This window comes from Meleagris gallopavo, chromosome 1 (assembly GCF_905368555.1).
Source record: "Meleagris gallopavo chromosome 1, MGAL_WU_HG_1.1, whole genome shotgun sequence".
Taxonomy (NCBI): domain Eukaryota; kingdom Metazoa; phylum Chordata; class Aves; order Galliformes; family Phasianidae; genus Meleagris; species Meleagris gallopavo.
Window position 1 is genome coordinate 193,149,735 of NC_139404.1, and position 13,060 is coordinate 193,162,794.

The 13,060-nt window shown below is 50.5% G+C and overlaps 1 protein-coding gene and 1 long non-coding RNA gene across 4 annotated transcripts in view; one reads left to right on the top strand and one right to left on the bottom strand.

Annotated features, from left to right (window-relative positions):
* Positions 1 to 1,802: 1,802 nt before the first annotated feature.
* On the bottom strand, positions 1,803 to 3,384 carry LOC146545855 (uncharacterized). The gene is made up of 2 exons (XR_014881207.1): positions 2,873 to 3,384; positions 1,803 to 2,595 (listed from the first exon to the last, which is right to left on the bottom strand). It is a non-coding gene; the product is annotated as an uncharacterized LOC146545855 (long non-coding RNA).
* Positions 3,385 to 3,420: 36 nt separating this feature from the next.
* GDPD5 (glycerophosphodiester phosphodiesterase domain containing 5) overlaps positions 3,421 to 13,060 on the top strand; it is a 157,954-nt gene continuing 148,314 nt past the window's right edge. The window contains exon 1 of one of the 3 annotated variants that reach the window (XM_085216660.1): positions 3,421 to 3,669. The gene's annotated coding sequence lies outside the window, so the exon portion shown is untranslated. Of the gene's footprint in view, positions 3,670 to 11,780; positions 11,932 to 13,060 lie in introns of those variants that run through there. The other 2 variants (XM_085216657.1, XM_010706274.4) reach the window with 2 other exon arrangements.

Sequence of the window (13,060 nt, forward strand, 5' to 3'; positions counted from 1 at the left end):
TGTATGGGGGGAGTTCTGCTTCTGCTCATCACTTTCCCTAACTGAACAGCTAAAAACCCACCCATTCATCTTCTCAGTTGACTTTGTTGTTGACTTCCATGACGATGTGAAGATGTGCTCAGGGCTAATTTTGTGCTGATGACACACACAAATTATTTTGCTCTGACGGTGGGGATGAGATACAGGGTGCTTGCTGCAATTCTCCCTTCCACAGTGTGCCAGGGCAACACTAATCCTATTCTTTGCACAGCTATTTGGACCATCACCATCTTCCATGGATATCTGGGCCATTGTTGCATGCCTATTTGGACCATCGTTGCCCAGCTCTTTGGACGGCCATCACTGCCGTGGTTTCTCCTCCAAGCAGGAAGACTTTGATGCAAGAATTACAGAAGATGGAGGGCATCTGGGGCCTTATTTACCTGCAGTGATATTCCATGCCAGTGACTGCTGCTGAAGTGCATTCTTCTTATCTGTCCCTGAAGGGACTGTGAGGTTAACCTACTGCAGATCAAACACAGCTATTGTGCAAACAGGCAAAGTATTTCCTGACTATCTTCACCTCTAGTTGCTGGGTAACATCAAACATTCACATACTCGAACTTGATGAGCTATCCAGGCCTCACCAGCCCGTCTCCACTGCCTCTGTGGGAAAGGGCATGGAGAAGGAGGTGGATATACACAGTCCCTGGTGGAAAAACAGCTTTTCAAGTTCTCCCTCTGTTATTTGGTGAAATAACAAAGCCCGAGGGGACACTTGCAATCAACTCTCTTCACCCTTACTAGAGGCACAAAGGCTTGGAGAAAGAACGAGGAAAAAGTGCCTTAATGAAAACATTCTCAGGACAAACACAGGAAAACACAGCTCTCCCTCCTGTTTGTCCTGCATTCCCTGAGTATTTGAACAAGCAAAACAATTGTGTGTCCCCTGCCACGCTTCCTTCCCCTCACTCAGGGCTGGTTGGATGCTGCGGGCATTGGGATTTACCCACGCATGGACGGACAGACAGACAGCATAGCATTGGTAGGAGGCTTCTGGATAATGCTGGCCATGCTTCTTGAAAACGCCTTGTTTTCTTCTTCTACAAAATGGAGATCGCAACGTCAACCTTCAGGCCTTGCTCTATCTCAATGTGGCGTTGGTTCCATCACAGATTTATGAGATGTTTGTCGCTCTTCCCCAAAATCTGACTATGGAAGCATCCCAGAGCATTGGGATATGGACTGAATATGGTGTATACCAATGGCACAGGCTGCCCAGGGAGTGGGAAGGGTCAGCATCCCTGCGGGTGTTCCAGAACCATGGGGATGTGGCACTGAGGGATGTGGGCAGTGGGATGGTGGGCTGGGTGGGGGTTGGGCTGGGGATCCTAAAGGTCTTCTCCAACCTCAGTGGTTCTGTGATTCTATGAATGAACACAGTAGAAATTCCAGCTGTGCCAAAGGGAGATATCTTAAATATTCAGCAATCAAAGTGTGGAATCAGGAAGTTTTTGTAACCTGAAAACATTGCCCCTCTCCAGAACTGCACGTTTCCCTAGAAGCAGTCTTGAAATTAAATGAAATTTCCTTCCCTCGGTCGCTCCATGACTCTTTGGGCATTGCCTCTAGCAGCAGAAGTGCTGCTGGCAAGGGAGGACGGGTTTGCTGCTCCTCATTCCTGACAGAATCACAGAATCCTCTCTGCACAGCTGCTGCAGGCAGCTGGAAAAGGAAGCTGTGCCCAGCCCGGCGCTCCCCCATGTCTGCATTGAGTTCAGCTGGCAACGCTGGAGAAAAATCCTGAAAATGTGCAAACTGCATTTCTTTTTGGAGATATTTTATTCAGCAAATGTTCCTGGGGATGGTAAAAGGCGAGTTCCTGGCTGACACCGGGAGCAGCTGCTGTGTTTCTGGAACCTCAAGTGTCAGAAGAATAATTCCTCCCGGTGCCAAAACAAAATAGTCTTTCCCTATCCTTACAAATGGATGAACTATTTCTGCTGGAATCACAAGGAGACCATCCCTAGGCAGACACCCAAGCACGCAGCATTTCCTCCTGCTTGTTTAAAGTCTGGTGGAGTCACAAGGGCTGACGCTCAGGGCTCTGCTCTGTGTCTCCAATACCTGTGCCTGTGTCCTTTTCCCTGCAGGGAAAAGCATGGAAACGCATCCTAAAACTCAGTGAGTGAGTGAATAAAATGCACCATCAGAGGTGTTTTGTTTGGGTTTTGGGGTAATGATGGCTTGGAAGGACGTCTGGTTGTGGAACAGCAGTGCTGTAAGGAACTGGGTTTGGAACAGGAGCTCCCAGCAGCACTGCCTGCGGTGATGCCATGCAAACCTAGCATGGCAACCCAGTTTTTTTCATCTTCTGGTTTTGGTCCTTTCCCCTGGATGAGGTTTTCTGGTGGGAGAGTGCAGTTTTTGGGTGTTATTTTTGGGCTTTTTTGGGGAAAGAGAGGCTGTTGCTTCTGGCTTCTTCTGTTCCAGTGAAGAGGAGCCTGGCATCTGTCTCACCTTGCTCGCTGTTTTGACAGCACATCTCCATTTTTTGCACCCATTAGGCCATGCACAGCCCCAACACATGGCCCTAAAAGGTGGAAAACAGCAAATCTGCAGGGAAAAAAAAAAAAAAAAAAAAAACCCTGAAATATCGGGATCTAACATATGCCACGTGCAAGTGGGAGAAGTGAGTGAAAAAATAAATGGAAAAGGCCCTCTATAGGGGCAGGAGGCTGCAGTCCCCAAACCTGTGCCTGACTCTTCTCTCCCCATATCCACCCACCCAGCCAGGAGCATGCCAGGCATCCCTCCAAGCAGGTTTGGGGGCACAATTTCCTTGGATGTCAGCATCCCAGAATCAGAGATACCAGTGCTTGGATTTTCCCACCTGACCACTGTGCTCCCTGGGATTTGCAGGTGCCCGCTTTGCTGCAGCCCAGGGCGTGCGGGGCTGTATTTGTGCAGAAGTTTTCCAAGTGAGCTGTATTTTTGATCTTGGTTGCTCAGATCTTCCACGGTGGTTCGATTTTATGTGTGTATGCATGCCCATGTTGCTCTCGGGATGGAGGATTTCCAGACCTCTCCGTTCAGAGGAGGACGATGGGAGCGGATGAAAGAAAAGACGATCGGTGCTGTGCCATGAAGCCTTTTGGGGTCCATCATTGCCAAACCCTTTGGGATCAAGCAGCCGAAGCCTTTCCCATCCCTTCGGGTGGAGTTTTGGGGCACACCGGGATGGAAAAGCCTTTTCCACGGAGGGGAGCCCCCCAGAGCCGCATCCTGGGGACAGCTTTTGGGGGGCTCTGTGGGGCGCACCGTGAGGACACCCGCGAGAAGAAAAAGGCTGCGAGCTTTAGGGTGCAGCCTTCCTCCTCCTACTCCTCCTCCTTCTCCTCCTCCTCCCGCTGCTCGGGGCGGAGCCGCCCGCCCCAACCCCCGCCCCGCAGCCGGGAGCGGGCGGCGGAGCGGAGATCGGAGCGCTGCGGGGACGCGGGGACACCGCGCTGCCACCGCCCCGCGCCCGACCCGCCGCTGTCCCCAACGCCGCGCTGCCCGGGGACGGCTCCGCCGCCTGCATCGCTGCCCCCGGGGGCGGGGAGGGTGGAGGTCATCGCTGGGAAGGGACGGGGGTCCTCCCCGCATCGGAGCTGGGCGACCTGGAGGATCTCCCGGCGGTAGCTGCAGGTAAAGCGGCGGATGGGGCGGACTGGTTGGGCTGGGGGGAATTTTGCGTCCCTTTTCCCGTGGGGAACACGAGGGGTGATGCTGAGCCGGGGAGGGTGTTGGGTGTTTCACCCCAAAAGCTGCTCCATTGACCACAGTGGTGCTTTTTCCCTGCAAAAAAAAAGTCCTTCCTAGCTCTCTATGACCTCTCCAAGTGATGTGCCCCTCCAAAAAATGTGCAGCTTGCCTTCCGGGAGCAAAGTTGGGAGATGCTAGATGCCACCGTGCAGTGGGGGACACCTACCTGGAAAAGGCACCTGGCGACCCCCAGCTCTCCAGGACCCCCCCAGCTGCCAGGGTGTGTGTGCAGCCACCCCTGTTTCTCCTTTGGGCCATACTTGTTTTACAGGTCATGCTTCATTTTTATACTCTGCTCTTCAAATAATGCCACCAGCCGTGTCCCACTGCCCCGGGGCTTGTCTTGGGACTTGTAAAACCCCAAGACACCAAAATCCCAGAGGTTTTCTAACCACCTGCCTGGTGTGTGCTGGAGGAGCATGCCTATCCCACACCCAGCTCTCCCTATGAGGTTGAGATGGGGATGTCCTGAGGGGGCATTTGGGGATGTCCCAGGTAGCTTTTGGGCACATCACCCCATAGCAAAGCCCTATTGTTATAAGCACACTGAATTCCTTCCCAGCACTGATAGAACAGATGTAGAAGGTCTTATCCTGCCCCGATGCTCGGCAAAGAAATCACTCAAGAAAAGAAGGAATTCAGGAAAAAACAAACAAAAAAAAAAAAACAAAAAAAACCTCCTTGCTGTTTTATTAAGGCTGCCTCGCAAGTTTTCACTGCCTGGAAAACTGGGCGTTAGGGAATCGCAGTGGAAATGGAAATGTGAGCTTTCCTCTGGAAAAGGTCTGTTGTAGCAATTCCCGATGTCGAAGCTGCAACGTTTCGCCCCGACCAGATGGAAACGGGGATTCTTTAGCCAGGAAAAAAAAAAAAAAAACCCGACCCCAAAATGGGATTTTGAAACTTTGGTTCTTAGGGGTGGGTTGGCACGGCCGCTGTTATTACTTGCCACCATGTGGGCTGTAGGGGTTATTTTGGGGCTGGAAAGGGATAGCGGATATATGATCGGAATAGTGACAATGCTGCATCATTAAAGGAAAAAAAGAATGATGGCTCTCTTTGCTGGAAAATGAGTGCTCACCCTGTGAGCCTTTGCAGGATGTCTGCAGGGCAGGGTTATGTCGGGCATGGGGAGCACTGAGCCCCAGCATGCTGTTCTCCCCTGGCTGCTTCCAACTGCCAGGAAACACAGTGCCATCAGCAGCAAAAGTTAGACCAGCTCTTAAAGAGCTTTTTTTGGGTTTGGATCTTGCACAGATGCAGGATGAATGCCTTCCACTTGCAGTCCATCTCCTAAATTGCCAGCTTGGCAAGTGTGGCCGGGGAGAAGCTAGAGGGAATGAGTGTCCTGCCTCATTCTGGCAGTCACACTGCTATGGAATCCATCCTTTAATGCACCACACAGCTTTGTCCACCTGAACCCTTCAAGGCTGTGATTGGAACCTATTTGCATAGAACCAGAAAGGTTGGGTAAGACCTCCAAGATCACCAAGCCCAACCCATCCCCACCATTCCCACCCACTGAATCATAGTCATTACATTTGGGACAGATCTCCAAGATCATCGACCCCGACCCATCCCCACCTTTTCCCCCATTGAGACTTGAAGCATCTTTAAGCCAATATTCCTTCCAGCTGCTCTGGGAAGTTGCTGCTGCTGCTTTGGGGCGAATATGAGCTCAGAGTTCATTTTGTAGCGGGTGTCTCTGTCAAGCAGTACTTTCTCTATTAAATAAGCATGTTCTGCACGTTACGCTCCTCCCTGCAATGAATTCTGTACTTGAAAGCGAAGCATGACTGATGTTTGTCTTGAGCCTCGACAACGAGCAGCACAAAGAAAATGAGTTTGGGTTCGATCAATTTATTTAGTGTTGGGCTGTGGATTCAGGAGCTGCTGGCTTGGAATTAATGATAAAGGGTTTCGTTTCAGCAAGGCAACAAATTGCTTTTATGAAGCAGGGAGGTTATACTGAGATAATGAGCCAACTGCAGGGGCCAGGGGTGGCTTCCTGCACTTCGAGCTGCAACGCGCCACGTGCACTTGATCTCAGGTAACTGCATTAAAGTTATTAGAGGGGTCACTTTCTTTTTTATTATTGTTGTGTTTTCTTTTTTAAGCACGCTGCTGTATGGGTTACAAGAACTGCAATCTGCAAAATGCTGTTGTAAGTTGAGGTGAAGATCTTGATAGGGAACATCCCCTCTGCCCTTGTTGTCTGCGCAGCGTTCAGGTGCTCACTGGTGGTGATGGGTTTGGGTGCCTTTCCAGCAGAAACCCCTGCAGGGATCAGCAGCCCTTAGCTGGTTTTTAGGTCCTGCTGAGGGTGAAGATAAAAGGATGTGGTTGCATCTCTGAAATACAGCGTTGCTGCTCTACAGCTCTTGGCCTGTGCATCATGGTTTGGCCAACGTTGGGAGCGTTGGGGCTGGAGGTGGGTATGGGTGTGTGGGGCTCTGGACATGCTTTACTTAGGGAGTGATGCCAGTTTGAAACTTCTTTTTAAGGAGCAAATTACACATTTGTGCTCCCGATCAGTGCCTGATTGAGATGACTGAGATGCTCCACGCCTTCTTGTGAGTAGCAATAGGATCCACCTGGTAGCCACTTGGCTCCTGCCATAAAGAGGCATCGTTAGGCTGCAGCAGCTGCTAATTACACCTCGAGGAGACCAAATGGTGGTGGGGGGGGAAAGAGATGTCCCTGGGAGTTTCTCTTTGTGCAGCAAAATAACAAGGGCTTTTGGTGGGAGGAGGCTGCTGCTGTTTTGCTGGTGGTCACCACAGCAGCTGTGAGGTAAGCGGTGTCTTTTGGCTTCTCCTTTTCCACTCGGCTCTTTTATCTGCTGGCACTGAGCATTCGGGGCTACTGCTCCCCAAAGTCAACTAGCACGAGGCTGAGTGTTCCCTCTGCTCAGGAGAGGGCAGTGTCACACCAACAAGCTGCTCCCTTTACGGCAGTGCCACCTTATTCCCACCCAAGGGTGTGATTTCCACTCCCCACATGGGACCTCACTGCCTTGTTCCTCTCCTTCCCTCCCCGAGCAAAAGACATCTCTGTTCCAGATGTGCTGACCATGAGTGCGCTTACGGTGTTTACCAAACCTCTGTAGGACGACTGGGCGCGTGATGCAGGGGAAAAAAGGGATTAAAAGGATTGTTTATAGCAGTTGCTTTTGCTTGGCAGCCCATCTATAAACAGTGATTAGATGCAGCTACTTCAGTGCGTGTCTCTGCTTTCAGAGAAGCTGCGTGCAGGCGTTTGGCTGTGCTGCTGTTCCCTTCCATATTTCTCCCCACTTCCTCCAAAAATACCCCCAGGGACTGGCAGGATGACTGTATGGATGCTTGCTGGAATAGGCTGTCATTGCTCAATAACCTGAAAAAGCCTTATTTTTATACGTAACTAAATATTTGCACAGCGCCTCTGCCAAGAAGTGGTTTCAAGGTACAGCGCATTCCCTTGAAGGGTGTTCCAGTGCAGACCTTCTTGGGTGGCAATGGGAAATCTCTCCTTGCTCGGGTCCTTCTTGCCACACCGTGTGTTTTCATATGCTGAATCCATTACGTGTAATGATGGAACTCTGTCCCTTTTCCCCATCTGCCTCTGGGCAGGACCAGCTCCACGAAAAAACGTTTCTCTTGTGGATGTGTTTTTGGCAGTGATTTTTGTGGCTCCTTATCCAGGAATTGCTGAAGTGGGCTGGTGATGTTTGTAGAATTGTCGTAGAATGGCTTGGGTTGGAGTGAACCTTCAAGATCATCCAGTTCCCCTGCCGTGGGCTGCGTGTCCCCCACCAGCCCAGGCTGCCCAAGACCCCTCCATGGCCTCAGGCACCTCCAGGGATGGGGCACCACAGCTCAGGGCAGCAGTGCCATAATAATATGGTTGTTACTACTATTATTATTCGTCCTAGATGAAGAATGGAGGCAAACCAGACCTCATCCCAGGTGATGCACAAATCTGGGTACCTGCTCCATTGCACTGCTTTTTAGCTATGCTGAATTTTAGGCTCCTATTGCAGAGGTTGCTCAGCATCTTGCATCTGATTTAAATAGCACAAGGTGAGGAGCGGTGTTTCCTTTAATAGTTATGCCAAATGCAGCATTTAAAGAGGCATAATGGGTTGGCTGTGTGTTTATACACTAATCGTCTGCTAGACTCTATCTTGAGCCACTTGTCTTGTATTGATGGATCCCTCGTGCTGACAGTCACCCCATCATAAATGAAATTGCCTCCATCTTAAATCAAGTCAATGGTCTGGTTGTCTACTGCAGCACTGCAGCAAAACAAATAAAACCAATTAAGTTGTCAGACCAAGAGTCTGAACAAGTCACCAGGAGCCCTGAGGCTGCTGGTCAAACCCAGGAGGTCATGGGGTGGTGAGGGATGCACTGAGTACTGCTGGGAAGCCCATTTAATCCCAGAGCAGTCAGTTAATGAGCTTTGGGGCTTAATGATTTGAGGCTGTGTTTGGCTTGTTGCCCTGCTGGATTCCCCAGACCCTTCTGCAAGTGTAGAAGTGTGGTGTGAAGGGGCAGGCTTGGCCCTTCCAAGGCCTTTAAGATCCCCACCCCACTCCACCATGCCCAATGACTTCAGTGCCACATCTCTGTGGTTCTGGAACACCTCCAGGAATGGTGACCCCTCTCCCTGGGCAGCTGTGCCATGCCTGACTGCTCCTTTGGAGAATAAATTTTTCCTCATACTGTTCCTTGGGGTTAAAACATATCCTGCATGTCCCAGCTGTAGGTGTGGGAAGGGCTCATCCAACCCTTTGACCTCTGGCTCTTCCTTGGGGATAAGACAGGTTCTGTAGGGTAAGAATGCCCCATCCCTGGAGGCATCCAAGGCCAGGCTGGATGTGGCTCTGGGCAGCCTGGGCTGCTGGTTGGTGACCTGCACACAGCAGGGGGTTGGAAGTGGGTGAGCACTGTGCTCCTTTGCAACCCAGGCCATTCTGTGATGACTCTATGAAGTGCACAAGTCCCCCCTCTCCAGCCCGACTGCTTTGCTGTAGGTAGAAGCCCAGGGTAGACAAGCTTTCTGAGGCAGTCAGATGGGTGATGTTTTATAGGAAGTCACCTGATACAGCAGTGATGACATCCGTGGGTCCTGTGGCAATTTTGGTGCCATTGTGTCTGCTAATTATTCGTGCATCTTGCGATGAGTCTTTAAACCATCACTCACACCTATTGCAGTCGGGAATTCAGTGAACTGAAGCACTGGTGTCCTGGTAGGGTATCCATGCAGAAATGCAGCTGTGGGATTTGGTTGGCTTTTCTCATGCTTTCCCCTCTGGAGTGTTTTGGGTTGGGATTTCTCCATGCTTGTTGGAGTTCAGCGCTCTGTGCTGCAGTAACAGCTGAGCAGCCCCTGTAACAACCTGTGTGTGGTTCGTTAGGAGCCCTGCGATTCATCAAGCAGAGAGGTGAGGCCTTATGGCTTCTCCAGCCTTCTATTTTCAGCCGTGTTCCTCTTAGCATGCAAATTATGTTTATCGAGAAGGATTGCTCTGCGCTCAGCTTGCAAGCCCTGTTTCCCAGCCTCTACAGAGATAGCAAAAAGCTTGCTAAAAATACATATACAACATCTCCCTGTGCTTGTCAGCTGAGTGCTGTGAGCTCCTGAGCTGCTTGCTGTGCTGCATTTGATGCTCTCTGAATACGGAGTTGTGGGCAGCTCCAGTTTTGGGGGTGGGTTACCCCTCTGCTTGGGTTTGGCATGCTGGTGAGCTCATTGCAGCTGTGCTCTCCTGTTTTTATTCCTGGAGGCAGAATCTGTGTTAAAGCAAAGCAGCAAAAAAAAAAAAAAAAAAAGTACCCAGCTCTGAATTTATCGCTGAGTGCTTCTCATCCTCATTAAAAGCCTAATTTAACGTGCGAAGTTTACAGTTTGGCTGGAGAGATTTTCCCTTATCACAAGTGCTGCCTAATCGGCCTTGTTTTGCGCAAGGATGTTTTTTTTTGTTGCTGTTGTTTGGATCTCAAGGAGAGCTGTATAACATACAGGAATGCAGTGTGCTTGTGGGTAAGACAGCTGTATATGTTAAAATGTTAATGTGATGGGAGCAAGCGTGCTCCGGTGTCTCTTTACGCTGCCAGGCAAGGTCATCCTGCTGCTGCTGAAACAAGCTGTGCAGGGGCTCCACGGAGTTCTGTTCTGCAAAGAAATAGCAGTCTCCTTGTGGGATGATAGCAGGGCAGCTGCGTCCCTGAAAACACGGGCAGGAGGAGTGGAGGTGAAGGCCAGCACCCAAGGATGTGTCCCTCCAGGTGCCCCTGCAGCGTGCTGGGGTTTCAGCCCTTCTTGTCACTTAGCATCTTGTCGACCTTATTTCTTCCTCTTTATTTAAAGGAAATGTCTGTAAGCGAGCAATACTGGTTGCTGTGAGCAGTCTGAAGGGAGGCAGATGTACGTGGTACAGCGAGGTCCATGAACTCAATGTAGCCTGGCAGATTGCTCCTTTCTTCTGAAGGGAGAGGGTGTTGGGGTGCTCAGTGCACGAGGATGGGGGTAACCAGCTGGTTGCACGCTGTCCTTGATGTCCTGCAGAGGCCCCATGTCCCCAAATGCCACAGCTGAAGCAGACACGCTTGGCACTGCTTAGGAAATGGCACAGATCCTTCTTTTTGGGTAGTGATGGTGACCACAAAGTAGCTGTGAAATGGTGTGTTTTGTAGGCAGGAGTTAACGCAACTGCCTCCAGGGCTTGATGAGTGACTGAGCCCATGCAGACTTGGCAGCATGCAGATTGGATCCCAGCAAACTGGTGAAAGTGGGAGACTTTTACTGTGGCTTTGCTATCTGCAGTGGATATTAAATGGCATGGCCACCAGCTAGGAGCTGTCAGAGCTCTTGGAGAGATGCACCTACTGAAACATCCAGCTAAAGCCTGAACACACCTGTTAGTCTTCTCCAGAAGAAGAACATGGGGAAGAAGCTCTTGGCCTCAAACGTGAGGTTCATCCTTCTAGTTTTGGATTTGGCCTCGAAGACAAGGTTGGTTCTTCCAGATTTGGGTTTCCAGCCCTCAAAACCTGCTGGCATTGCTCTTCTCCTGGGTCTGTAATGCAACTCCAACTCCACCAAAAGTCACTGCAGGTTGGAAATACTCTTAATTTATCTTTTATTAGGGGTCACTTTTGGGGAGCTGTTGCAAACAACTTGCCTGCTGCAATCCGTCTGCCAGGCTGGGAAAGCTTTGGTGCCTGCTGGTTTTCAAGCTTCTTGAAATGCTTCACCTGCAAGTGGGAGGGGTGAGAGCTTTGGGCAGAGGTTAATAACAGGTTGGATTTGAGTTGTTGACCTGAAGGCAAAGGCTCCTGTTGGCCTGAAAACCCCTGGGGTTTTATCTTCTTGATGTGCTAAATGCCACTGTATTGCAGCAGGAAAGGTGATTAGTTCGCAGGAACGGAGCCCTTGAGTTTGGTGGAAGCTGTAACCTGAGGTCCTGACTTTTAGAGATGTCTCCAAGAGCAGAATGAGCTTAAATGAAGGGGTCCTCTATATTTCTAAAAGCATCAGCTTGCTGTGCTACAAGCCTTCTATCATGGCAGTCCTTAAATTCAAGCTTTTGGGGCCAGGGTCTGGTAGTGCTGAGTGCTCTATCAGACCCATGGGGCCATCACTTAAATTCTCGTGGCTTCTTCCCCCCAAGCACTATTGTTTTTTCCCCCATTTCCCTGAAGTTAGTAGCTGAGCTGCAGGAAGATCTGCCTGACTGTCTGGACTCTATTCCACACCTCTCCCTAAGCAGTCTGTGGTCTGGGTTTTGGACTCCTTTTGTAGATCTTGGGGGCACCTGGGGTGAGTGAGGAGGAGCAGTGAGCTCATGAGGTCACAAGCCTGGGGCTAACAGTGTCAAGAAGACCAAGCGTCCACTTGTATCTCTGTAGCCTCCATCCCTGGGCGTTACGTGCTCCTCTCTATCTCTGCTGATATTTGCAGTAGTGATAAGAAAGGCTCTGTAACGAGTGTGCTTGGCAGCAGATAAAACTGACTGTGCGTGAGAGCTGTTCCAGCTGGGAGCTTATCGGCCCTATTAAAACGTAAACCATCAGCAGGGCTCGGGAGAGGTGGATGTTTCAGGTCCTTGAGCAGAACAGAAACGTTCAGCAAGGTATTGTGCTGAAGTACTGCCTTTTGGTAAGTCCCTCTTAAATGCATTTTATTACTGTTATTTTTTTTTAACGGCAGGGGATAACGTGGGGAGCGAGGCTTGTAAAGTGGCCAAGCATTTGTGTTGAACGCAGGCAGCTGGTTACTGTGCTGCGTGTTTGTGGGTGCAATGAGGCAGCTGGTGATTGGCAGGAGTGGTCTCAGGGTGCATTAAATTGAGGGACCCTCCTCGTCCTGCATGGAGAGTGGGCTCCTGGTGCTTTTGTCCAGCTGTTGAATACTAGTGCAGGGAGGACCAATGTTGCTTGATGCTCTTTCAGGGCACCAGCAGGGATGGTGAAGACCTGGGCCGACACCAGTGAAAGGCGCAGTGGTGTAGAGTGAGGCCAAGTGTCCCACTCTGATTTGCAAGTTTGTTGTTCCCAGGAGCTTCCGTGTGCTGCCTTGAATGCATTGAGATGAGTGGAAAGGCTGCTGCAGTCTGAGCATGGGCACGTCTTGTCAGCTACCCAGATCAGAAGGACTCCATCCCTATGCAGGCATCTCCATCCTCCCGGGGTCTGTGACTTGGAGCTCTCTCCAGAGGGTGGGTGCCCAAAGCTACTCTCTAAAAAATAACAACACAGTTAATTCTGATTTCTTTTTGTCTTAGGAAGTAAAAACATTCATCTCCAGCCTCCACAAAAGTTGTTCCAAAAATGGTTGGAGCTTGGAGTGTGGAACTGGATATCCAGGAACAAGTCAAGGGACCTGGAAAGGGAACTCAGTTCTTTAGTTGCTCCTAACTTATTCTTGGGAAGAGATGTCAGCACTGGCACAGGCTGCACAGGGAGGGGAGAGGAGGGGGTCACCATCCCTGGGGGTGTTCCAGAGCCATGGGGATGTGGCACTGAGGGACATGAGCATGGTGGGGTGGGTTGGGGTTGGAGTTGGAAATCTTTTCCAATCAGAGTCTCTGATTCTATTAGGAAGTTGAGCAAACTGGGAAGGTGCTTTTCTTGTTTGCTTCCCTGTTGTTTTCCATGTTGCTAGCCACTGATGTTGTAAATGTATAGGTAGTCGTGGGGAGGTGAGGTGAAACCTGAATCACTTCCCATTGGCCATGGCCTCTAGGTTGTGTCCCCTTGTGTGCAGTGTCACCTCTACTGTGACCTCA